The sequence below is a fragment of the Pavona decussata genome, unplaced genomic scaffold (assembly GCF_977016875.1).
Source record: "Pavona decussata unplaced genomic scaffold, jaPavDecu1.1 SCAFFOLD_4, whole genome shotgun sequence".
In the NCBI taxonomy this organism is placed as follows: Eukaryota; Metazoa; Cnidaria; class Anthozoa; order Scleractinia; family Agariciidae; genus Pavona; species Pavona decussata.
The window spans coordinates 432365-459886 of record NW_028145428.1 but is presented as its reverse complement, the minus strand read 5'-3'; the positions used below and the strand labels follow the sequence as shown (position 1 = coordinate 459886).

Here is a 27522-nt window from a genome sequence, read left to right as displayed (position 1 = left end):
CTGCTCTTCCCAAAATCTCATCTATTGTGAAAAAACATATCAACATCCTCCAGTCCTCCGCCAACTGCAAACAAGTTTTCCCTCATCCACCAGTTATCGCCTACAAACGTAACGCAAGTCTACGTGATCTCCTGGTCCATTCCGAGCTACCTCAAAACAAGCCCTCCAATCAACAACCCGCTGGAATTCATAAATGCAACCACCCACGATGCCTAACTTGCTCATTTCTCCAAGAAGGTCAAACGAACTACACTTTTTTCAACACTACCAAATCACGCAAAATTACTGACTACATATCTTGCAATAGGCCTTATCACGGTTTTCGACGCCATTTTGACGGGTAGGCAAACAGGCTTGAAATAACAGTGTTTGTATGGAAATCCAATGTCAAATAATTTTCATAAAACATTGCTTCTGAAAAATTCATGAATTAGAAACTTTTGGCACTAGGAAAAGGATTTTAAGAACAAAATTGGAGGGATGTAGCTGTGACAGAAAGCGTCCAATCGTGTTTTGAACTTTCCATACGTTTGTCTGTATAGCGAACCAGCCGTGAACTGCTACTAAAAATAGTTCGCGGGAAAAAATACAGGGAAATGTATGGAAAGTTCAAAACACGACTGGACGCTTTCTGTCACAGCTACATCCCTCCAATTTTTTCCTTAAAATCCTCTTCCTAGTGCCGAAAGTTTCCAATTCATGAATTTTTCAGAAGCGATGTTTTATGAAAACTATTTGACATCGGATTTCCATACAAACACTGTTATTTCAAGCCTGTTTGCCTACCCGGCAAAATGGCGTCGAAAACCGTGATAAGGCCTATTCCAAAAACCTAATCTATTTAATTCAATGTAAGAGGTGCCACTCCCAATACATTGGGGAGACAAAGCGCAAACTTAATGAACGTTTTGGGGAGCATCGCAGATCTATCCTGAATCACCATCAACTACTCAACCCTACTCCTGTCTCGCTACATTTCAACCAACCTGGCCACTCAATCAACGACGTCCAACTAATCCCGCTTGAACTTATACGCAGCAAACGTGACTCAGTTAGAAAGGCTCGTGAAGCTCATTTAATCAACAAAGCTAAAACATTGCACCCTCTTGGTATAAATAGACGTGACGAAACACGCCAATGACATGTCTCACACTTGTAACTTAGTCCTAAACAACCAATCATTGTCACGCATTTTATATTTTAAATCTTCTTTGTTACGATCCTTTTATGTTTCTCACTTTTCTTTTTCGTTCAGCCCCCGAGGAAGGTTTGTATTGCAAACCGAAATGTCGGGCAAAAAAATTTGTTTTTTTAAAAAACAAATATATTTCAGTTATTCTAGCTTTTGTTGTTTGTTCTCTCAAGCTCGTCACCTCCGCCGTTGGGATCAGTCTGCCGTTAATATTTTGTATTTGAGATAATTTGCTGATCCAGGTCTACAAGTGATCCGGCACCACTCATTGGTTTGTCGCTGTGGAATTGCAGATTTTATTCTAAGGAATTCCTCCTCCGTCTCCTGTCCCCCTCCCCTCCACCTAGAGTCACAGCCTCGTGCCCAGTCCAAATCGGCTTCGCGCATGGAACGACGCCTGGAACGAGAAGGACGACAGTCGGGGAAGCAATGCACATCGTGCACATCGTGCACATGACAACAATTTAACTGCGACTTTTATCTCCTGACAGTCTAGCTTGGAGTACTTCTTTTACAGATATAGAAAGGTTGCTCTCCAGCGTTGGTGAGTAGACTTTCAGCTTGTATTTAATGATACCTTACAGTGATACACGTCAGTTCTTGATAAAGTAAGACTAAAACAGTAAGCGTACTATGACGCCTTGGCCGGGGTCAAACGCCTATGTCATATGAGCCGGACTCAACTCAACTTAATAACACGAATTAAGTTGGTGTGAAGTTCGGCGTTTGACCCAGTTAAGCTCGGCTGATTATGTTTGGATCGGCTGAGCCGTTCTTAGACGTGAACGGATGGCCATTGATGTCATTTAGATTTGTTATGCACCTATCAATGTTAAGCCCGAGGGGGGGGACCCCGGGCATATGTGGGGCATTTGACTTTTCAGAAGATTTTTTGGTCAAAGTCCCCACCGTGGGGCCCCAAAACTGGGTCAAATAAGATCAAATATCCCCACCTTAGGGAAGTAATATCCCTAAAGTTCATAGTAGTTGTTGTGTATATTTTACAAATAATTGATATAAATTGCCAAGCTTTTTTTTTATATTTTAAACTCCTTTGATGCTTTGTGTAATCCGAGGAAAATAATCAACAAATCTAGCATTTCACGTGAAAAAATCAAATATAATTGTCTCAATCTTACAGGAACAACGCGAGCTGTATACCGTGTTGAGCTTTACAAATCTAGCATTTTAAGTCATACAATCAGATATTTTCTCAATCTAATACGGAAAAGAATGTACCATGTAGAAAATACGAATCTAGCATTTCAAGTGATACAATCAGATATCATTTTCTCAATCTAATACAAAAACTGAATGGACCTTGTTGAGCTACACGAATCTAGAATGATACAATAAGATATCATTTTCTCAATCTAATACAAAAACTGAATGGACCTTGTTGAGCTACGCGAATCTAGAATGATACAATCAGATATCATTATTTTTCTCAATCTAACACAAAACCTAAATGCACCTTGAGCTACGCTAATCTGGCCGGCACAGGCGTGACTAGCTACCAGTCCTCCTCGCAAAAAAAAAGCAAACGTCCCCACCCTGGGGCCCTGATTCTAAGTCAAACTCCCGAGGGTGGGGAAGGCAAAAGAGGTCAAATGCCCCACATATGCCCGGGGTCCCCCCCCTCGGGCTTAACATTGATAGGTGCATTACTGTACATGTATTCTGGACATCTGGGAATGGTTCAGGAGACCTGGGGTAATTAGGGAGTTTAAGCAACGACAACGCCGCAAAAAATAGGTTTAATGAGCAAGAAAAATCGCTCTGCATGTTCGTTAAATACACTTTGGTACATTTCTTTGCCGTCCTCTGCAAAACAACAACGTGAAATGACCACACTTAAGGTTTTGTGGAGAACGTGAACGCACGACGATGAATTTTTCACTTTCTTTCTCAATTTGTAAGCCACTCCTACCAATTTGGTTCCTGGATAGTTCATCATTTTTGTAAAAGTTGAGCGAGTTAAAATAATCCCGAAGTAGCACAAATGAAATAAAGATATATTTTCAGGTGACGTTTTCGTTGCCGTTGTCATTGTCGTTGCTTAAGCTCCCTATTGTTAAGGACAGCACCTATTAAGGATAGTGCAGTACCTCTTCCAGACCTCTATTTTCATTGGTCCCCAAGTACTGTAGCTCCCATTGTTTTCTGGGGGATCCATTGTTTCCAACCAATGGCCTATTGTTTTGTTCTCCAATCACAGACCTTGTCTGGATAGCTACTATCTTCTTATTAATACAAAAGTATTTTTGTGCAGTTTATGGCTATGGTGGAAAGCATGTCTTAGCAGTATTGAATTTTTATTTTGTTAGCTTCACCTTGGAAAACAAACAATAATTTGTGAATACAAGGTGCAATACCGTTTAAAAGGAAGTTGGCAGTCTCTTTTGAGTTGTGATCCTCAACTCAATACTCAATACTCGAAATTCGTGAGAATCAAGTATTTAAGATCAAGGCTCCAGATTCAAGAATCGAGTAGTGGATCAAGTTTGCAAGGAGGAGAAAATAATGAGCTTGTTGCTTGACTGATTCCTTGATTACCTGAACATGCAAAACAATAACTTGCCTTGTACTATTCCTTCCAATACGTGAAGAACACGAAGGTGGAATTTTGTGGTTGCCGATCAATCAAACATTGTGGTTCAGCAGAGGCGTTCCCAGGTTTTTTTGAAGTGCTAAAAATGGCAGAAGTTGGAAAGAAAAGGCACTGTAGCCCATGTGGTGATTGAATGACAAACAGCAAGTGTCCATAACATTTTCTTTTGAGGAACCATTTTAAATATAGCATTGGTAGGGGCTTTCAATTTTACTTTTTACAAAGTTTGTATTTTGGCTTTATCTAACAGAACTGTAAAAATGCAGGGCATTGTGGTACTCGGTAGTTGTTGCTAATTGCGTATGCAAATTTTCAGTGTTGATGTTTATTCCAGTAGATTAATCTTAACACTTGACCCTGAATGAGATTTATTGAATGTTTACATTCTGCAGCCTTCATTCTCGTTTTTCTTTCATAAGCTAACCTTGTGCAGACAAATTTATTCCGATCTGTGGTGCTGGCTTTTAAATTTTTTTTTTGAGCCTGTGAATAGTCAGGAATGTTTCGGTTCAGTGATTCCTGCGAGTATGGAGTATCGAGCATTGAGTCCACTTTTGAGTGAATTGGGTCTTGATTCTCTACTCCTTCCTCGATACTCGATTCTTGCTAGGATCAAGTTGAGACTGTCAACTTGCCTTTGAGCAGTACTGTAACGCTCTAACCCGAATCCAAAAAGAAAATTACAGGCAGCCATACATATTTAAATTGATAATTAAACATCAATTAAACGCTATTTAGAATTATTGTTGTTTTTATGGAGAGTAAATTATGTCTGACAAACGAATGGTTTACCCCGATTTTCTGTTTGGATTCCAATAGCCCTTACTAAGATCTGCTTTTCCTACATAGTCATAAACTGCACAAAAATACTTCTGCGTTAGGAGGCACTATCCTATTTAAGGCATTAGAGCTGTGTTTGACTTGGCTTGGTTTAAGTGTGTAATATTGTTTTTACAGCTTTTCTTGCTGAGATTTTCATTATAACCTTATTACAGCCCCGCCAGTTCTTATTGTTGGAAGAAGGTATGTTTCTTGGCATGTATGTGTTGTGGTTCAAAATTGAAAACATTTTTGGTTTAAAAATTTTCAAACCACTTTGATTTTTCTTTCCCTTTCCCTCAGATTATGGTAATGAATACTGCACAAAGGAAAATAAAAATGAAATTGGTTTGAAAAATTTTAAACCAGAATAAAATGTAAACCACAACATATATTTGTCTTTTGGTTAAATTGATTCATTTGTTAAAATTGTACCTTGTTAAAGAGCTATTTCCCTCTGTTGCTGTTGTTATTCCATTCTATCTACTGTGTTTTAAGAACAGTTTGAAACATTGTTGGTATTTTTATGCACAATGGGGCCTGTTAAACAAACTGTTTTTGTGCCCGTTTTGTCAAGCAATGATTGGTTGGTTACTTTATTTATTCAATTAACCACCCTGGGCACTTATTTAATATAGGCCCATGACGATCAGTGCTTATTTGAGGTGGGCGCTCCTCGCTGAGTTTTTCATGACCTAAGAAAGGTGAATAGGAGTCACCGTCCTCAGAAGGTTATGTTGCTTTTGGGAAGAGTAGATTGTTTCATAAAACTTTCCATTGCTAACAAAATTTTGTCTAGTTCATGTACATATTTTGTTCTGTCTTTAGTTTGGTTGTATGTTTTCTGTCACGTGAGCATTTTTCTAAATTCATGAAATACTTGTTACAACATTTGCATTTCCCCTACTCCCTACAGCAGTCAGTAAATTACAACTGTTCACTGGTAAATAAAGGGTACTGGCTGCTGCACAGGATTAGCTGCACACAGCTTCCAAGGAGCAACAGACTCAATTTATTGATTTTTAATGTCAGACAGCCTATGACACATGCGGTAGACATGTAACAACAGTCTTTGGTAAATCAGTGTGCCTGCTGCACACTACACTGCTTTTCTTTAAACTGCAGCAAATAACAAGTTCCCCTATTCCCTACAGCAGTTAGTAAATTACGACTTTTCCCTGGTAAGTGGGTACTGGCTTCTGCACAGGATTACCGGTAGACTATATTTAAAGAGCGGGATAACACATGCATGTAGTACAATGTGGTCAAATTCCTAACAAGTAGGCAATTATCGATAGTCTTCCATATAGTCATCCTGTGCGAACTATGACGGCCATCTACTGTGATGCTTCCAACAATTGTTAGCGACATGGGCATTAGCAGTAGAGGTAACACCCCTGCTCTGAAAGAGTACAAACTAATGTTGGCTGTTTCTGGTGCAAAGTCTTTTAACAATCCTACAAAAGTTTCCCTTGCTCTTGTATAGCTCTGAGGCTTAATTTTCTGAATAAGTTTGAAACCAAACCTTACTTTAACTAATGGTCTGAACAGATAGCTGTAATCAACGGTTGCTTTAGAAATATCAATATTTTCCAACAGCAGGTATTTTTGTAAGTTTGTAACAGCTTACAGGACAAGTCACTTTGCCTGACTGAATGATGACTACTTCATGACCCTTCCTGTATTGGTCTTTCTTACTTTTAGTAACTTGTATACATGTAGTTAAATGAGGGTTGCAAAATTAATGTCTATATCCTTAATAGTAAGACATACAAGCTCGCTGAACTGAAAAAAAAACAACAGCAAATAACAACAAAGTAATCTAAATACAGTTGAACCTGTATATAACGGCCACCCTCGGGACTTGAGTAACTGGCCGCTTAATACAGGATCACTAAAAATACTCGCTGGGCATGGTCTAATGTCAATTTTAATGGCATATCATACAAAAACACTTCATGCAAGGAAACAATAGGACAATCAACACTCTTTCAAGTGATCAATACTTTAAACAAAGTTCAGTGCCAATTTGTGACTTAACGGTATACAACATTGTGTAAAAGTACTATACAATAAATTGTCTTCTTGTCTCCTACAGTATACAGTGCTCTATTTCTATGACTTACAGTTCACTACAAAATATCTCATTCCGTCATTTCATAGTTGTTACGCTCAATGTCACATGGCTGAAGAACAAGTTAATTAAAGAGGAATTTCTTGCTAAAGAGTGAAGCATATTCAAAACAAACTTTTTTTTAGCGTTCGTGATATGGTACTGTACTTCAGCACATTGTGGACATATGAAAAGCGTTAACTATATTAAACGGCCGAGTATCAGCTTACAGTAGCTTTGTACATGTTATTTCTTTATAGTGATGCTGGATCGCATTTTAAACACAATAAAATATCGCATAAAATTACATATGGCTTAGTTTCCATTCAAGTGTGGCCGCTTAATACAGGTAAAAATAACAAAGAAAGACAAACATAGGACTGCTACAGGGTGGCCGCGGCCGCTTAATAGAGGTGGCCGCCTAATACAGTTAACAAATACAGCGTTTGTATGAGCAAACAATCGGGACTTAAGAAACTGGCTGCTTAATAGAGGGTGGCCGCTTAATACAGGGCCGTTATATACAGGTTCGACTGTATTTCTGCACATTTGCAAATTGTCACTGGCTGTATATTTTTTGAAACATGTTTACAGCATTCATAGAAATTGGTGTTTTCTTTGCAACCGGTTTGTCACTTTTCCTTTTTCCCCCCTTGGGCAACAGTTTTGATGAATGGGCTGCTCACCGGATGAGGAACTCCAACTATGTCCTGCACCCATTTAAGTGCAGAATAACCTGTTTCAATTACAGAAGTTGATACTCTCATAGAACTTAAATAACTAAAGAACAGGGCAATATCAACAACCTTAGCTGGAAAAGGTGATAAATTCTTTTCCTTTGTAAATTCTATCCAATGTTTAAGAGAACTACTGTAATTAATGACACTTGCACTGGCTTTTGTAGTGCAGTTTGCTTCAGTGCTTCAGTTAAATGTAAAAGGTGTGCATTTCCATTATATGTTGCTAATTCCTGGATTTCTGCCCAAATGCCTTGATAAAAAAAGATTCAAACCTGTAAGAGAAAAAATGTAGGGCCTATATGCAGAATATCAATGGTGGACAGAAACTTTCAATGACACATATCACATCCTAAGGAAAGTGGTGTCTTTATGACCAGTAAAGTGCATACTGATAGCTTGTACCAACTCTCCTGTAAATACAGTCAAACCTGTATATAACGGCCCTGTATATAGCGGTCACCCTGTGTATAACAGTCACTGAACAACTTCCCAAAAATCGTCCCTTATATTTACTGTTAAGTTAACCTGCATATAGCGGTCACCTGTATATAACGGACGCGGTCACCCTTTAGACTTCCTGAATGCACAATTTCATTATCTTCTACCTGTATATAACGGTCACGAAATTGGGTTATGATTAACGAATAATGACAAGCTTTATTCATCAGCTCGTTAAATAGTAGCCACCAAGGCAAGGGTCTCACATGTTCGACACATGCTTGCCGCAGATAACATTAAAGTGCTATAACAATAGTTACTGTAACTGTAACAACACAACAGTACCACACTGTTTTCACTTTCGTCATAGTTCCCTGATTATAACCGTGTACTGTACTTATCAAGTTGACAGCCGCGGGTTTTTCACTGAAAGTATACTGCACCTTCCGTAAAGTACACGGGCATTTTATGGCCATTTTTGTCGTATTTTTTTTTCTGTTGAAAATTGTTGTCAATAAATGTAAATTGAGTGATCCACTTAAAAACGTTGTTCATTAGCTTCCAGTAGACGTTTACTGCACCTCCCTAAAAGTACACCACGGACATTTTATCGGCCTTTTTTATCGTGATTATTGCGTTGCTGTTACTCGTTATTGTCAATTAAACGTAAATTAAGTGATTATTTGCAAATAAAAATGCTATTTATTGACTTCTGGGGGAGTTTAAAGGAAACCTGTGTACAGCGGTCACCCTGCATATAACGGTCATCTGGCCATTTCCCAAGGGTGACCGTTATATACAGGTTTGACTGTAAATAACTTTTGAAAAGATAAAATTTCTATATAATAAGAGCACTTGCAAGGTGACTTAAATTTGCACAATGTATAATGAGCCATATGTGGGCAACATGCATAAGCCACCCTTGGGCTTATACAATGGACTGTCTGTAGGCTGATCATCACAAGCCACCTATGGACTGTGAACCATAAATCACCTGGGGGTATTACATAAAATGCCTGTGTGTGGTATAAAATTTTGTGACAGGACACCTGATCAATATGCATGGAGTGAATATACCCCTTATGTGCAACTGTTAGGCAAAAAAGACTTCAAGCATTTGTCACACAGACCCTTGGCTGTTATGCTGAATCCTCTATCAGTTCTTGATTCTTGAAAATTCTGCCAACTGACATACACTGAGCTTAGCAGTTTGCCATGAAACGTGGAGTTATATGTTCTACCTTCCACGGTGGCTGGGGAGTTGAATTCTGGAAGGCCCAGCCAGTACCTTACACATTTTGCCAAATGAGTGCCATTGGGGCAAAAACAAGGCCGTATAAACATTGTCTCTTTCCACAATGGAATTATCAACGCCCCTCTTGCTTTGCAAGTCTGAAAGTACTTCCAAGCTCTAATAATTTGATTTGGTGGGGGGATCACCTAGTTGTTTTCCCCTAGCCAGATTAGGGCAAACGCATCTATACTCTCGCAACTCAAATTCCAGAAACGGTTGTTGAAATCCATTGAATAATATGTTGTTAAATTTCTCAATTGTCCATGTCTGTTAATTTACAGAGAAAGTTGGCAATTTGGTTCTCTTCTCGGGGAACCGAAAGTGGAATGCCCCCTATGGACAATGGCCTCAACTGCTTCTTGCAAGTCCATTTTCATGCTATCCCCTATAAATTATGATGGTGATATTCTGATTGCCTGTGTACCACTGTATCTTGTGTTCCTGCAAGGTATTACCAATAGACTGTAACCTGTGACTCGTGAGTTTTGCTGGAGATGTCTTCCAACTGCCGTTTCATGTTTTCCATCTTGTTGTCAAAGATGGTTGACAACTTCTCAAGCATACGAGATTGTTGGCATTCGATTTGCACCTGGATTTTCAGATTCATGATACTGTCAATCTCATTTTGGTGTATTGGCAAAGTCATTTTCCTTTGAATAGAGTTGCTAATGTGCTGGGCGTGAAATATTTGAAGTTCGATCAATAAAAATAAAAGCACACGTAAGGCAGCAACGCTAGCCTCATTGATTCCCTTCAGTAAAATCCTGCGAACATGTGACCTCCCTTTTGTTGCCATGACAACCGAGGAGTGGTATAAGACAAAAAATATGCCTTCACAACAGCATTATTAGTTGTAGGTTGTGTCAGGAGTTTTGAATTGAGCCAAAAATCTAAGCAGCGTCTAATTTTTCCAGAGTTGTTTAGACCAAGTGAAGTGCTGTGTAGCCAGGTGTTGAGGCCTCCAAACATTGACAAGATCTAAATTACTGCTTGCCTCTTTTATACTGTGTATAACATTTTTTGGTGCTGACATCTTTACCATAATTGCAGAAAACCTACTCAGAAACTGGTTGCCTGACAGGCCCCTTCGAATCACCTCCTTTTAGCAATTTTCAGATCCACCCCTTGGGGCTGGTTCCCAAAAAGAACAGCCAATAATGACGCACCATTTTCCATCTGTCTTACCCCAAGGGGACCCCTGATCGTTTAAATGGAAATATCGCCATTGAGGAATATATAATAAGAATATATAATATATAGAATATATAAGAATAGATGATGCCATTGCCCTTGTTCTAAAGCATGGCCAGGGGTGTTACATGACCAAAACTGACATTCAGTCTGCCTTCCAGATCATCCCCGTACATCCAGATGATTGGGAACTCCTTGGAATGTCTTGGAAGGGTCGTTACTATTTTGACATGGCACTCCCATTCCAGTTCATCCGATTTTGTCTCCTACATAAATTGATTTCCCCTAAAACTCCTGCAACGGCCTGGACTTTCGATCATATTTGCACCGGTCAAAAGACAGTAGGGGCATCATGATTCTTATTCAACCAACTTTAAAAGCTGAAAAAAATGAAGTCACTACTGATAAGAAAGGGAGAATTCTCCTGCTAAGTCTGATGCTTCAAGAAGAAGGTTTCTGTTAGGCAAAATCTTCAAGTCAATTTTTTCATTAATTGTTGAGGATGCTGCACCCTCATTGTAACAAAAAATATTTTAGGGGCCACTTCAACTGCCCACTGGAAATTACTGATAACACTGGTATAGAAGGGTGTTGCTTAGCTGAAGGGAGGTTTTTTGCAGTTTGAGGAAAATGGCCACCCTTATAGCCTACCCTGAATCCGTGGCTTAACCCAGTAGACAAATTACAGACAAAAACCCTATTGGGGTGGTTGGCAAGGAGTTCAATTAAAAGAGGGATGTTGATAGGTGTTTGGGGCTTAAGATATTGTAGAACATCAGCGGTGTGATGACTTCTTATCACCCTGGCCTCTAGCTTTTGGAGAGGGGCCATCGTGCCTGTAGGCTGGGTCTCCGTTGCAGGTTTTGCAGCGATGGCTGTAGGGGCATGGATCCTGGCTGCATTTGGTGCCCCAGTTAAAGTTGTTGCATGTCCCTTGTTGAGTGGTCGTACTGGGCCTAAGGGCAGAGAGGGAGCACCCATGAGATAAATGGTCCCCACTCCCACAGATGGTGCATGAAGATTTAGCTTGCCCAATAAACTTCAGTAAATAAAGTTGTAGATCCCGTTCCCCCAATTTAGGGCAGGGTTGGAGGCAGCCTTCCGACGGAAGTCAATATCGTACGACAGCCAAGCAAACCCAGCAAATTTCAGATGGACCGAGCGAATAATTTCTTGGTAGCGAAACATTTCAACCGCCCGTTGGGGAAACTGGGTAAGGAGAACCATACAATAAACGGCGAAGGCTGAGAGCCATTTATCTATGGAATCGATATGGGTTTTTTCTTTCTGGACGGGGAAGGGATGTTGAGTTGTTTTCCATCAAACGAAATTGAAACCCTGGGATGATCACCCTCATTGCGGCAAGAATTTTCTTGCAGCAGCGAGTCAAACTCTATGTACTCACCACCCACAATGGCTTGCCTGGTCTTGGGCTGAACGTGCGAGTTAGGTGATGCTTGAGGAAACTTGTTGAGGGCGCTGAGTGGATGTGCTTGGCTGCTGATAGAGAAGACCCGCCGCGAACTCAGGATCGCCAAGTTGCTGTTGGAGGGTCAGTTGCGGCTGAGATTGAAGAACCGGGGTTATCGGTTGGGTAGTTGTAGCAGGCGTAAGGTTTTTCAGTTTCTCGTCCATAATTGTTGAGATTAAAGTCCCTAGAGTGGTACAATCTAGGTGTGGAACTGAACCAGGAATGCCCCCTGTTTGGGCGCCATCTTGTGCCTGTTGCGTGGTGTCCTCCACTGTTCCGCCGGCAGGCTGCTCACGACCGTGCTGTTCGGTGACTTCAGGTATTTCTGGTGTGCTTCCCGGATTGATTCCTGTGCCGGACTGTTCTTAAGAGCCGCTTTGCTCAAGCTGAGGGCGTTTAGCAGCCTCTGGGTTCGTGTCCGAGCTTCGTGTCCTTGAGTGAGTCGAAACGCCAGCCAGATTGTTCTGGGCCAAGAGAAGGCGCAACACTTCGTTGGATAGCGTGTCTAACAAGCTTGCCATTGCAAAACAGACAAAATTAACCTTGCTGCGAAGGAAACTTGCAGCAATATGAGAAGGGGACAAATGATCAGTTGATAATATATGCTTGATTGATTTGTGCTAAACATGGTAAACACCCCGCAGGATGTACCACTGGGTCAAGGCGGGCCTTGCTTGCCAAACATTAACTATAATTTTCTGCAAAAATATCATTACATGAGCTTCTTCTTAATCTCCAAACACTCGTTTGTGACAATGCCATATGCCTGTTTCGATCAACACGTTTCTGGTTGCCACAAAAGTCTGGTCCATGTAACCAGTGATGGTTGGTGGTCAGCGAGACTGGACTCAATCCTCGTGGGACATCTTGTATTTGAAAGTTTTTTAAAACAGTAATCTTTATGCTTGCATTTGGAAGTTAACTCAATTCATTAGTCAATGGAAAAAATGGAGTAACAGGCCTGGTTTTTGTGATAGGGGCCATTGGAGATTCATGAAATGAACAATATAAAAACAACATTACACTCAATCACACCTAGAATTACATATGCCTAATGATGCAGCCAGGTTGCTGTTTGTTTTTGTAAAAAAATTTGTAAATCATTTTGTTCAACAGTTACACCGTTCACTACACAGTCTGATACAGCTGAAGAGAGAGTTCATACTGTAGGCTACGAAATAAGCCCATAGATAGCAAAATGTTGGCAAGTTAAGTGGTTTTACAATTGGTTGAAGAGCAACAACTGCAATATTTTGCAAATCTTTTTCACGTCTTTCCAAGATCGAGGTCACAAATAAACAGGGAAACAAACTTCCAGTCCACAAACACTAGCAAAATGATAAAATCATGTGGTGGAGTGGTCATGTGTTTGCCCCAACAGGAACGAGGAGCATGTACGGGACAACAAATTAGCCTTTTGTCAGTTCATCATTGGCACCCGTTGGTCTCGTGAAAGCATGGATGTGTGCCTGAAATGCCTGGTTATCTGGGAGCGCTGGAACAGCGCTAACTGTGACTGTAGAGACCCACACGTGAATGACAGTCTTTGCTTGAACTGGACGTCAGCAGGGGTTGTCATGTTGCATGATTTTCTTCAGCTGTCTGCCTGCACTTTGCTTCTCTACTGAGCAGTCCTTTCCTCAGATCCAGTCTCCACTTTATCTCTGTTGATTTGGAAATGTCACCAAAAGTAGACCCTTGGAATTGTTTGATCATTGTGGTGTATATCAGACCACGATTTTCCTAGGCAAGGAACAGTCTATTATGGTGGTACTTGTCTTGTCTGGTTTTTACGATAGTGGTAAATTCATCTTAAAACAAGCAAGCAAGGAAGAGTCCATTGTGGTGGTACTTGTCTTGTCTGGTGTTGATGATAGTGGTGAATTCACCTTACAACAAGAGAGCAAGCACAATTTGTGTATGAATATCTCTCAGCATTACTAGGTAGCATACTATTTTTATTTGAAAATTGCCTGCTGTTGAAAAAGGGACAAAGAAAGAAAGACTGCGGCTCGTGGTTCCACTTGAGTTTTGAACATTTTTTGACGTCATTTTATGGTCTATAAGAGTATAGACCATAGAAAACTGCCATCGATTTGTTAAGTAGTGTTGAATTAAAATCTAATTAAATCATTTAATTTCTCACCATTTGGTTAGAGACACAAGAGAGAAGAAAAACAATACAGTAAAGACAGATGCAGGCTATATAACTAATAAATATATGACATAACAATACAGTAAAAACAATACAGTAAAGACAGATGCAGGCTATATACCGGTAACTAATAAATATATGACATTCAATTCAGTGCGCAGCAGCCGAGGTAGAAGAGCTTTCCAGTTGCTTCTGCTTATTTTCATAGAAAGGAAGGAAATATTGAGCAATCATTTGATTTCAACTAATAAAATTGTAAGTAACTACGGACAAAAAACTAGGCATAATGCAACAAAATATAAAATATAACTTAAAATTATTATATAGTATCCAGGTAATTATATCAGGACACGTTGTACTAAAAAGAAGCACTGCAAAATATGTCTTTACTCACTCTACCTGTGCAGTTGAGCTAAGTAAGGATTGCAGCCATGTAGGCACTGTATTGTTCTCTGTGACAAAATTGCTGAGGAATTGCCAGTGCTTCCAACTGACTCAACTTGTACCAAGGTGAGAGGCAAATGGTAGGACCCAAAAGGCTTGAAATGTGGACCAAAATGGGTGGAAGAGCAACAAACTAAAGGCATTTTGATTTTGTTGAGTGCATGCAAAACAGCTGTTATCAGCCACCTTAAGATATTTTTAATTGCTCAAGTGAGGTTGTCGAATTGTTGGGCCATAGCTTCTAAGAAGGGTTTGGCAGACACAAACTACATGTAAGTGGATGTTATTATGATGGTGTAAACTGTGTACAAGATCCTCATTAGCCATAAAAGGTCACCAGACCGAGGGCACAGTTTTCTCAATACGGACTGACCTAGCCTAGCAGATAACGTTTTTTAGTTTTTTTTCTGCTGAACAGAGGTGTCCCAAGGGAGAGGTACCACTGTATTGCAATGTGTTTCTTTCTTTTGGTTGGACTGAACCAGGCATGTTGAAATCGAACGTGCATCACTCAAACTTGCTGCGCCAATTGTTGATCCAGAAAGGAAGGCTTCAGTCTTCAAGCTTGATGCCTTTTGCCGTTAGACTGATAATTCAGATATTTTGTCAACTCGAATCCCAGAGTGACCAGAACAACCTTCAGTAGATCAGCTCAGCGCCAGGAACATTTGTCACTGATGGCTGTTTGATGCCAGCATGTACACACCTAAACGTCTCAGTTTTTATAACCACAGGATGGAAGTATGGTCAGATTACACCTCTACACAAGAAGGACAGCATGTTGGACCAAGTAAATTTTAGACTTGTTACTATACCGTGCTGCCAGCATTTAATAAAGTGTATGAACGCACTGTCCATACACAAATGAGCGGATATCTGAATTTCATCTTTTGGGATTTCATGTTCGTGTATCAGAAATTTCTTGGCTGTTCTGCGGCATTATTAACACTTACTGAAGAGTGGAAAGAAAAACTTGATCAAAACCACGTCATAGCTGCTGCTGTATTAGATCTTGGCAAGGCTTTCGACTGTATCCCTCATGATATTATGTTGGAAAAGCTTAAGCCTGGTTCACACTTGTGACATAACAACGTAATGACATAAGACGTTATGTTGCGCTTATGTCACAAATGTGAACACCGGCATAACGACATAGGGCAAAGTCAATTTATTTCTTCATTTATCAACAAAAAACTAAGAAATTGTAGCTAGAAGCTTAACACTGATCGTCTACGTGATGATATTCCAGGTACCATTTCCAGGACTTTCTTCCACGCGTTTGTTTTCATACTATTGTTTTTGAACTCGTCCAGGCTTTTATTGTACAACACTGGAAACCCTCGAACGGCTTCTGCCAACAACTCGTCAATATCGGAGACTTCTCTTAGTGTTACGGTTTGTTCTTGCCCAAGGGGTTCTAGCTCCAACATGGAAGGAGAGGAAGCCACCATGATGAATCGTGCTCAGTGGGTCTGGGTTCGACAATTTTTGCCGCTCTCTGATTAATGGTTTGTTTTGTCGCTATGTTGAAGTTGTTCACACTTGTTTGACAGCAACATAACGACATAATGACGTGGACATAATGACATAAAAAAAATCAGTTTTTTCCTTATGTTGTTATGTTGCCAATATGTCATTATGTTTACCAATATGTCATTATGTTTACCTGTTCACACTGCTAACATAACGACATAACGTCCTTCTTATGTCGTTATGTCGTTATGTCGCAGGTGTGAACCAGGCTTTAGATTTTACGGACTGGATGAAAGATCATGCTCACTCCTTTGGAGTAACCTCCCACATCTGCTACCAACAAGTCAAACTGGGAAACAGCTTTTCATCATGGAAGGTTGTTCGCAGTGGTATACCTCAGGGGTCAATGTGGTTCTTTCGCTAAGCAGTTAAGTAGATGCTGGGTATCTCCCTCTGTGTTATTATTTGGTTGATTAGGGAGAAATTGTCCTTGATGGTAGAAATACTGTGATGGTTCTTTGGATCAGGTACAGCCGGTGCGCTTATTCTAAGAAAGTGGTTGTTTAGGATGTTTGCAATCTTTAACTTTGTTCTTGAATGATGGTCTCGCCTTCAGCCAATTGAATAGACTCTGACATTTCCTGGAAAACAGGAAAGGTTTGAACACACTCCAGAATTAAAACGGATTTCCAGTAGATGCACTGAATTGCTTGCCAAAGTGTTCCTTGATGGCTTTTCTTCGTAGGCTAACGACACAATTTCTTTGTTGACAGTACTTTTCCCAATCTCTTGGATCTTTAGTGGGATAATACTTGCGCCTGAATTGATTTCTGCACCAAATAGCAGCTATCACTTCAGAGTTAAAATAGGGTGGCTTAGGTTTAGTAGTTATTTTCTGAACCAGGGGAGCATGATCATCAAGCATATTCCAAATGAATGCTTGTCCGCTCCGGACGTGTTGTTAACCGCTCCAAAGTATTTCGACAAAACTTAACACTACTTTGCCAGAAATGCATACAGACACAGTTAAAAGTCTCAGGAAGAAAAACGACAAATTACAAGCGCAATTGGAGGTGCTACAGAATGAGTTCAAGAACTTGGAATCTTCTCTCGCTGACAGAGAAGTACAAGCTGCATCTGAGAGTAATGGCGGCTCGCACGACAACGACGACATCGACGAGTCAGTTAAATGTCTTGAGTTTCTTAGTGCAGAGTATGATTCTCTGTCTGCTTTTTGAAAGGAAGCTAAAGAACAACTTCAAGGTCTTACTAAGAAGTTAAACAGTCTAGTAGAGCAAGTAGGAGAAATTGCCGAAGCTATCGACGCCATTGACCGCCACGAACCCACTCAAGAATTTGTTGATTGTCTGTTTGTTCCTCTAATCGGCAGACCAACTCGTATTACTGCACATGCGGCCACTTTAATTGACAACATATTCACAAATCATTTCTCACCTAGCGTTTTAAAAGGCATTGTCATAAGTGACATATCCGATCATTTACCAGTATTTGCCTATGTCTCTGATGACTCTTTTGTTCATGTTCATAAAAGAATTTGCAACCGACCTGTGAGAAACTTCTCTAGGGCAAATTTAAATAATTTCAAAACTCGCCTCTCTCAAGTCGATTGGACTGAACTTCTACGTGATAAAGACCCCAATGATTCTTACAATAAATTCTTGTCCGAATATTCGCGGCTTTATAATTTATGTTTCCCATTGAAGCCTCATAAAGTTAAGAATTGTAAAAGGCCTTATTCCCCATGGATAACCAAATCTTTATTAGCTTCTGTTCAAAAGAAAAACAAGCTGTATAGACAATTACTGAGATCACCTAATCCAACGAGGGAGTTACAATATAAGTCTTACAGAAACAAATTAACCCATCTCATTAGAATTGCCAAACGCCATTATTATGACCAAAGGTTTGCTTCGGCTAAAAATGACCTAAAGGAGACCTGGAAATTAATCAATGAAGTTATCAACAAGCGTAAATGTAGACCTCCTTTTCCTTCGTCAGTTAGATCTGATGGTAGCATTCTTACCGACCCTGTAGAAATAGCAAATGGATTCTGTAATTATTTTGCTAACGTAGGACCTAATTTAGCAGCGAAAATACCTCCGGTGAACTCTTCTTTCCACTCTTTTTTGAATGATCAGTTCAATGAGTCTCTGATTTTGAAGCCGACGACTGTTGAAGAGCTGAATGGAATCTGTATGTCCATGAAGTCTGGGAAAGCCCCAGGATATGACGATATTTCTATGTATGTTATCAAAAACACTTTTGAAGTAGTATCGGAACCTCTTAAGAATATTATTAATTTATCCTTTTCCAAAGGAATATTCCCAGACAAGCTGAAACTTACCAAAGTGATTCCTGTATTTAAGGGTGATGAACCGGATTTATTCACTAATTACAGACCAATCTCACTACTTCCTAATTTTTCGAAATTCTTCGAAAAGGTCATGCACAATCGACTAGTAGAATTTGCAAATAGCCATGATATCTTTTACCAACTCCAGTTTGGTTTTCGTAAAAACCATTCCACTGCGCTGTCGCTAACTTACCTTGTTAATAAAATTGCAACGTCCATTGACCAAAATGAAATCACGGCAGGTGTTTTTCTTGACCTTTCTAAAGCGTTTGACACGCTAGACCACCAAATCTTATTTGAGAAACTTGAACATTATGGTGTCTGTGGACTAGCATTGCAATGGCTTAAAAGTTATTTCTCCAACCGTACCCAATTCGTCCAGATTAACGATACCCGTTCCTCCGAACAGATAATTAGATGCAGTGTTCCACAGGGTTCCATATTAGGCCCTTTACTTTTCATATTATATATCAATGATCTTCCCAAAACAACCAGACTGGCAGAATGCCTGCTCTTTGCAGATGACACTAGTATCTTTTACTCCAATTCAGACCCTGATCATGTTGCCTCTGTAATGAATAGTGAACTGACTAAGATTAGCTTATGGATGAAATCAAACAAACTTTCTGTTAACATAAAGAAAACCAATTATGTTATATTTAAACCCAAACAAAAATCTGTCCGCATGAGCTCCCAAATTTCACTTGACAGTATACCCCTCAAGCAAGTAACAGAAGTTAAGCTCTTAGGTATTTATATTGATGAAGGTCTCACCTGGAAATCGCATATCAGTTATATTTGCAAGAAAATCTCTAAGTCCGTTGGTATAATGTACAGATTTCGTTTCCTTTTGTCATCAAACACTAAAAAATCTTTGTATTATACCTTAATTTATCCCTATTTAACTTATTGTACTACAGTTTGGTCTTCTACTTATGTAACAAACTTAAATCGCATTTTTCTTCTTCAAAAACGAGCTGTGCGAGCTATGACAAATTCTAATCACCTTGCACCTTCTGCACCTTTATTTGCACAATTGAATATCCTAGATATTTTTAAAGTGAATTCCTTTTATATTGCAAAATTTATGTTTTCCTATCACCAACGTTTGCTGCCTTCCCTCTTTCTAAATTTATTTCCAACTGGTGGTCAAATTCATAATTATGATACTAGAACCTCAGCTCATTTTCGACCTCACACCTGCCGAACTAATATCAAGCAATTTACTATACTCTATAGAGGGCCAAAAATATGGAATGCTTTGCCGTTATCAATTACGTCTTCCCCTAGTCTATCCACCTTCAAAAGAAAGCTTCTTGATTTCCTCAGTTAATTGCATGAAACGTCCGACTCTGTTATGTTTTTATAGTCTTACCACCACCGTATGTTAAGAAATCTCAATACAATGTCTTTACTGGTCTTAAAGTCCCAACATATCTCCGAGGAGACCTCTCAGTATAAGCCCGGGGGTTTCTTGAGGTCTCCTCGCCACTTCTTACTTCTTTTACTATTATTATTTACTCTAAACTTATGTACTTGTAATCCTAGTCTATTATTCATTGTAACTTTCTATGTTTGTATGTCGTGGTGAATAAATAAATAAATAAATAAATAAATAAATATCTGTTAACAGTCTTTCCCATGCCCAATATACATCATCAATGTCTTCAAAGGTGCTTGCGAGTGAGAGTGGATCGTATCCAGGGAATATCCCGAGACCCCATATGCTTCCAACTTCCTTAATAGGAAATGGTAACTTATCATGTTGAATGCCTTACTCAGTTCTGTAGAAACTATTCCTTTCTCATCTAGAACTTGTGTCCAGTCCTCAGTAATCTTTTAGAGGGCTGTACAACACGAATGCCCCTTAGAAATCCACAGAGACTGTCAGAGTGTAGACGACCTGTTGGAATAGTAAGGACTAATCCCATCACGGCCTTGTTAATGAAGCAGTGTGTTTTGCCCCCCTTGTTTATTCCAAGAATGGATATCAGCTTGGTTATTCACATCCACCCAGGTTTTTTTTCCTTGAACTCTCTTCCTGTTTTGAGAACCCGACCCCAAGAATAATTTAATAAAACTCTTTTGTGTTGAAAAAGGAATTTGAGGCTCAATGGTTTAAGCTGAATGGTTCTTGAAACAGTAAATGCAAAGTTGAAATTTAACAAAGATCAAACATTGTTTAGGGGCCTTTTGGCACTTAATAAATGTAACCCGGATCTTCATAGCCATAATATCCATATCCTGTCGTACAGGCTGTACATTGCAAGAAGTGCAGCAGCTTTGACATGTCCAGTCTTCTAACAAACCTTTGCAAAAATTTAAATGCATCTCTTTATCCTCCACTTTCTGGATTTGAGATGAAACAAGAGAGCACTTTCTTCGTTGTGGGTTTTACAGAATCATACAAGGTTTCAATGACTGAAATAGCTTGGAACTGAGGGTACTTCACTAATTTCTCTGCAAAAGGTTGTAAAGAAGCAATCATAAGATTGTGGTTTCTGAACTAACTCCTCAAACCACTCCTGAAATCTTTCAAGAAAATTATTGAATTCATCTTTTTCATCTGGAAGTTGATTTTTCCTCATAAAACCTACAATCAACTCTTCTTCCACCGGGAATAGGTATTTTGCAAATGAATCAATAAAAATATAGAATCTGCAATCTGGTTACCAAAGAAAGAGTGGCATATGAATGCTTTTAACAAAGATGTTTGCTGTGAGAGATGGACATATGTCCTTTGGGAGTAATCCTCCCTACAGCCTTCCATTCTTCAAAAAAAAAAACAAAGCAATAACAAAAAACAAACAAACAAGTATGTTGAACGAAGGGAACGCTCCCTCTCTCCCCTAAGGTCACTGAAATAGAAAATTCGTGCCAAAGCAAACTTGAATTGTACACTCACAAATTACACCAATACTCTCCCTTCTGTTAATCACCTCCAAAATATGTCTATTTTATATGTGCAAGTTGAGTTCATGATCTTTAAGTGTCAGTCTTTCCTGCAATCGCTTGCCAGTTACTAGCATAGGTTTTATCTTAGTCTCATTTAGAGGAAGCTTGTTGACGTTAGCCAAATTTTCGACTTCATGTAAAGCAACAGAGAGCGACTGCTGGCACCAATTTCAGTAGAAGCAGCAATGGCTGTATCATCAGCATATCTATATCCACTCCATTCGCTTTGGTATGAAGAGGAAGGTCATTAATAATTAACAGGAACAGCAAAGGACCGAGTATACTCCCTTGCGGGACCCAATGGAGAAAAGTGGGGTAGTCAGAATTCCTTTCATCTGGGGGACGAGCTGCTGCCAGTCATCCTCTTGCCGAGTTGTCACATAAACCATACAGTTTAAGTTTAGTCAGGAGAAACTGGTGATCCACCATATCAAATGCGTTACAATAATCGATAACAACCAATCTAGTGACAGGAGTTTTGTCCAGGTTTAGCAGCATTTGATCCATGAGACTGGTAAGCAAGGTCTCGGTACTATGGTGCATACAAAAACCTGATTGCTTGCAGTACAATAGTTTGTGTTCACATAAATTATCCTACAAGGTAGCATGTATGTTTCCCTACATAAGCTTTGTTTAAACTGGAAGGACTGAAATGGGACGATAGTTGTTGGTTAGTTGTTAGCCAGAGGTTTTCCGGGCAAATTTTCTTGTTTCCCCTTGATCAACGGTTAGAAGTAACTCGATCACTTTTGCAATTTCAATGGTGGATCCATGTAGACGATGAAAGTCCCTTGTACTGGGATATCATGACCAAGGTGTCTCGCGAGCCAGTTTACCTCAGTTTCTCAGTTTCTTTGAGAGACAAAACTTGAGAAATGGTTGCAGAGTACTTTCTGAGTTTGGTGCTTGTTATATTTGTGGAGTTTGAGAGAGTTGGTTCACACTCCATAGCAAATTTCTGCAGGCAATCCCATGCTCTCATGTGCTCCAGTGACTGTCTGCTTGGTCTGGCAAAAATGAACGGGTTTTCATCTGGAATTCCCACAGCTTTCCTTGTCTTGTTGGGGAGATCGATGCTGTCTTTCACCTCGGGTGTCAAAATCACAGGTGCCTTCCCGCCCCTCTTACCTCAAATCTCAACCATGTCTAATCTGTTTTAAGATTAAGGTAATAAAACAATAATTTATATTTGTTCAAACAATATTTTACAGACTAAAAAAAAGGAATAAAAAAGAGAACTTTTCTCTCATTTGGCCCGAAAACTTATTAGCATCTGAAGGACAAGTCATTATGCTAAACATTTTTAAGATTAATGTTCCCACTGTGTTTGTTGCAATCGTGGGGGTTGTTGAAAATTCCAAGGAGAAGGGGAGCAAGGTTAAAGGCCAGCACTAAGGGAAGTATAAACTTAGACTAGATTTTCCAGAGAGCAAGGAGGGTTCAAACCGGTAAACCTATTAATAGGGGAGTATGGATATTTCTTAGAACAAAACGATGTAAAATATCCTTACTGAAATCAGAACAACATGGCTACATTGAACTACATGGCTACATTGTATCTCTGTACTAATATCACTGTGTTAAACTAAAATGGAATTATTTTTTATGACAAATTGCCTTTACAAATGTTTAAAAAAATAAAAGTTAGGCAAGATCTTTCGTCATATGTGATGTTTAATACAAGTATATTTTCGTCCTTTTTTGAGGTGAACCTTCCTTTATTATTTTAGACAAGGCCTCTATAAAAATTTATTATTTATAATGTTAATTAACCCTATGGACTTAATTAGTATCTCACTTGCCTTTTGGATAATTCTCTATCAAAGCCACTTCATGATGCCATGATTTCAGGATTATTAACTTGTTTCCAGTCTGGTCTGTGATGATAACTTTGTGAAAGCATCCTTGATGCTTCTCCAGGCCTCTTTTTAATTTAAATAACCAGTCTGGCAAGAGTAGCTCGGGCAAGGTGGGTGCACACTTTTAGCTGAGATTGTTATGCAAGGATTTGTGTGCTGGAAGAAATCTTTGACAGGATACTTCGAACTAGTAATCGGAAGGTCTTAGGTTCGACTCCTGATAGGAGCACTCGAATTTCTTTTTTCCAAGTATGCCTGTGTCACTTTCTTGAATAATAGATCATTCTCATTCATTCACCAAGCTGGAAGTATACCATCACATTATTTCATATACCACACGTTTGACATGTAAATCGTAGCAGTATGCAGGATATTTGTCCCATGAACCTAGTTTAATGGCCTTAGCTCCCACGAGTCTCCTGTAGCTCAGTGGTAGAGCATCAGAACTAGTAATCAGAAGGTCTTATGTTCGACTCCTGACAGGAGCACTCAGATTTCTTTTTTCCGAGTATCCCAGTGTTGCTTTCTTGAATAATACATCATTCTCATTCATTCACCAGGCTGGTAATATACCATCACTTTTATTTCAGGATACTTCTTCTTAGTTTCTCAAGATCTTCTGCAAGGGGTAATGTTTCAACTTTGTTTAAACTACAGCTGTACTTGTTCCTAAGGTATTGAGGGAATGATTGGAAACACAATGTCTCCACTCTGAATCTAAAAGTTTTTTAAAATTGTCAGCATCTTCTTGCAGGTCTTTTTTTTCCTGTGGAAGGCCTGGCCCCGAAGAATAGAAGCACACTTTTTTAGTGAATGACCAACCTTAAGAGACAATGAGGGGGTAGCAACTCTCTGGACACCTTCTTGAAACTGAAACTTTGAAAGGCTTTTAACAACGCTGACAACAACATCAATTTTCCGGGCTTGATGAAATCACTAAGCTGGACATTTGGACTGAAATCTGCTGCACGAAGTTCTGTCAGGAGCCTAGCAAGTTCCCTCATTTTTTGAGAAGTAAGGTGCTGTTACTTTTTGCCATGCTTTTCAACCAAAAACAACCCAACTTCCTTGGTAAGCCAGTCGTCTTTACCTATTAGGGAGACTTCATCTCTTTCACAGTTGAGAACAGTCGGCTAAGTTGCTTATTAAGCAACAACAACTTTGCCTTTGCTTGCACCTTCTGATATTTTGGGGCAGTGGGATTGCCATCTTTTGGTTAAGAACAACAATTTTTGATGTGTTTCCCTAATTCCCGTTGCTTAAAGATGCTCAAGCAATAATTACATGGAAGATAATCACGAGGAATGCATTTTTCAGCAGAGGAGGTATGTCTCCTGAGAATAAGCTCCCCTTTTCCAGTTTCTAATACAGTTACATTGTGGTGATAGTTACCCAGTAGCCTTAGTTTTTCAAGATGTTTCTTTCTTGTAGGATATCCTTTATTGAAGGAGAGGACAGTAACGACCTCCCTTTCAGACTGGTGTTTCCGTTCACAATTAGTCCATGGGTCAAGTCACTTTTCATTACCACTTGGGGGGACGAAGGCCACTATATATCACATTAGAGCTTATCATGTGTAGATTTCAAAAATGTATGATGGAAACGTTCTAAGAGTAGCTTAAGGGAGTCACGTGACCTTGAATTTTGCATAATTAGCATAAATCAATAATATATTAAAATGCGGCTTTTAGCAAGTATTCTGTAGATTCTGCATAAAATAAAGCAGACATAGATAAGATATAATGTCTGTAAAGTATTTTGTCACTTTTAAGGATAAATAGTCACGTGACAGTGACGTCACTTCCGGTTGCGGTAAAAACCCTCAATTTGTGTCAATTGTTATGGCTTTTTTCCCTTTTTTTTCTTTTATGTGATTCAAATATACAATTCAGAGCATTTTTACCATAAAAGCACTAAAAGATATAACAATTATTCTAAATGTATGTTAAAATAAAATTAAACTGGGTACCCTGTGTTCTCACAATGATTGATGTTTGTCGTGAGTAATATGTTCAAAAAATTACACTCACGCTAAAGAGACTTTAGTCAAAGTCAACGTCCTCTTCATGCAGGTGTACCTGGATGTCCTCCTCTTCATCTGGCTGGGTTGAGGTGAAGTGCAAGGAGTATGAGAAGTTCAAGCTGTCTACTTCGGAATCTGTAAGCGAGCGGGAAGCATTTGGTTTGTTGCCTTTTTCTGCAGATTTCAGAGCCTTTTGCTTCACCTTTAGAAGCTCTCGAGTACCTGCAAATTCAATGGAATTGCTAACCGAAAAGCCATAGCTTTCCTTTTTTAGGTATCTTTCTATGCTCCCGACCATACATTGCAACAAAGAAGGCTGGTAATCGCTTCCATCCTGTTTACGAACAGAAACTATAAACTGTCTCTGTCTAAGATGCGTCCAACTGCAGGGGTGTCAGTTCCTCTGGGTCATTCAGTTTCCTTTCCCTGAGAAAGATCTTGAACAACGCTACGTCTTGTGAGGTTTTTCTTACTGTGTTCTTGTTTTCGTTCTCTTCGAGAAACTGAGAAATATCTTCATCGGAGACATTCACAAATCTTAAAGTGGTCATTTAGTTGATAAAACTGCAAAGCAATTCTTCCCGCCAAATTTGATGCCAGGCGTCAGCTAAAATATAACGTGCAACCCAATTGGTCCAACCAAATTATTACAGTCTATTTGATTGGACAATTCAAACAGTGAAGTGATATCATATCATATCACTTCACGGGTATCATCTTTAGTCACGGCTTTATCACACTGATATCCACACATAATATGTAATAAAATGGTTTATATTGCTATGCTGTGGTTCAATTTTTCTTTTTATTTGTCTTTAAATTAATTAATTTATTTGTTTAGTTATTTATTTATTTATTAATTTTCATTTGAAAGGAAAATAAATATTGAACCAAGAAATCAACTTCACCACAATATACATACAGTATATCAGGAAATCAGAACAATGCATTTCAATTACAAATCTGTATATTCCATTCCCAGGGAAGCTAACAATAAGAGAATTCAAGGTCTCGGTTTGGGTCATAATTTCTTTATCCTATATCACAAACTACTGTGCTACCCTAATAAATACCTTTTTGCTCTTCTTACTCATCTCCTTTGAGTGTTTATGCCTGATGTGTTTTGAGACATTACTTGTAAGACACTGCATGGAAGGGATCGGTTTTGTCAAAACTCTTTGAATGCGTGTAAGGAAATTGTTGTACAGTTCCTTGTGGTCAGCAATCAAAGGAATCAGATCTTTGTTTTCAATATCCGTAATGTCCTTTACTGGCTTGTCATCAGGGACATGATTGCCTGAAATGCGGTTCTCAACTATGTTGTGGTTAACCCAATGGATGTCAGTGTTCTGATGGTCTGAGGTCATATGGCGCACCTCCTGTCTCAAATCCCAGTTGTCAACAACAACATTGCATCCACGGACGAATCTTTAACAGCAGCATCAGTAGGAGAACAATTTTCCTCTTCTTCCTGTATAAGTGCACTACGTTGAACAGGATCCAGACTGGCACTTGTTTGATTAGAGGTTGTTAAATCAGGATCACAACTGATTTGTTGGACATCAGATAACACTGGAGCTGTTGTTTCTGTGGGAGTATTAATGGCTACTGAAAGCCCTTTTATGCATGCAGGTCGTGCATCTTGGTGATTCTTTTTCAGCATTTCTGAACCATTTTCTTTTTCCTTATCTAGTATGGTGTCAAATGTTACTGCAAACTCGTCCATTTTCTTCAAGAAACGCGAGCTGGAGACAGTGAGCCTCATGGCATTTAACCCGGACATTAATGTCTAAAGACAAAACAAAACCAAATAAAAGACACTACAGTTAATTTGCTTTCTATAGAGGATGGATATTTCTCTCTTATTACAGTGCTACCTGCAATTTAGTATTCACTTAGTACTCTCCAGGCATTTCTGAACCATTTTCTTTTTCCTTATCTAGTATGGTGTCAAATGTTACTGCAAACTCGTCCATTTTCTTCAAGAAACGCGAGCTAGAGACAGTGAGCCTCATGGCATTTAACCCGACATTAATGTCTAAAGACAAAACAAAACCAAATAAAAGACACTACAGTTAATTTACTTTCTCTAGAGGATGGATATTTCTCTCTTATTACAGTGCTACCTGCAATTTAGTATTCACTTAGTACTCTCCAGGCATTTCTGAACCATTTTCTTTTTCCTTATCTAGTATGGTGTCAAATGTTACTGCAAACTCGTCCATTTTCTTCAAGAAACGCGAGCTAGAGACAGTGAGCCTCATGGCATTTAACCCGACATTAATGTCTAAAGACAAAACAAAACCAAATAAAAGACACTACAGTTAATTTACTTTCTCTAGAGGATGGATATTTCTCTCTTATTACAGT

General features: G+C 39.2%; 1 long non-coding RNA gene and 2 pseudogenes across 2 annotated transcripts; 1 reads left to right on the top strand and 2 right to left on the bottom strand.

Moving 5' to 3' along the window:
• The first annotated feature begins 1613 nt into the window (after window positions 1–1613).
• Window positions 1614–27050, top strand: LOC146489623 (uncharacterized). 2 transcript variants are annotated; one of them, XR_014863403.1, is made up of 4 exons: window positions 1614–1736; window positions 4761–4826; window positions 25202–25289; window positions 25427–25918. It is a non-coding gene; the product is annotated as an uncharacterized LOC146489623 (long non-coding RNA). The 2 variants fall into 2 exon arrangements; XR_014863409.1 differs by lacking the exons at window positions 25202–25289; window positions 25427–25918 and adding an exon at window positions 26438–27050.
• LOC146489625 (uncharacterized) lies at window positions 11134–12254 on the bottom strand (annotated as a pseudogene).
• On the bottom strand, window positions 21435–25042 carry LOC146489624 (uncharacterized; annotated as a pseudogene).
• Window positions 27051–27522: the final 472 nt, after the last annotated feature.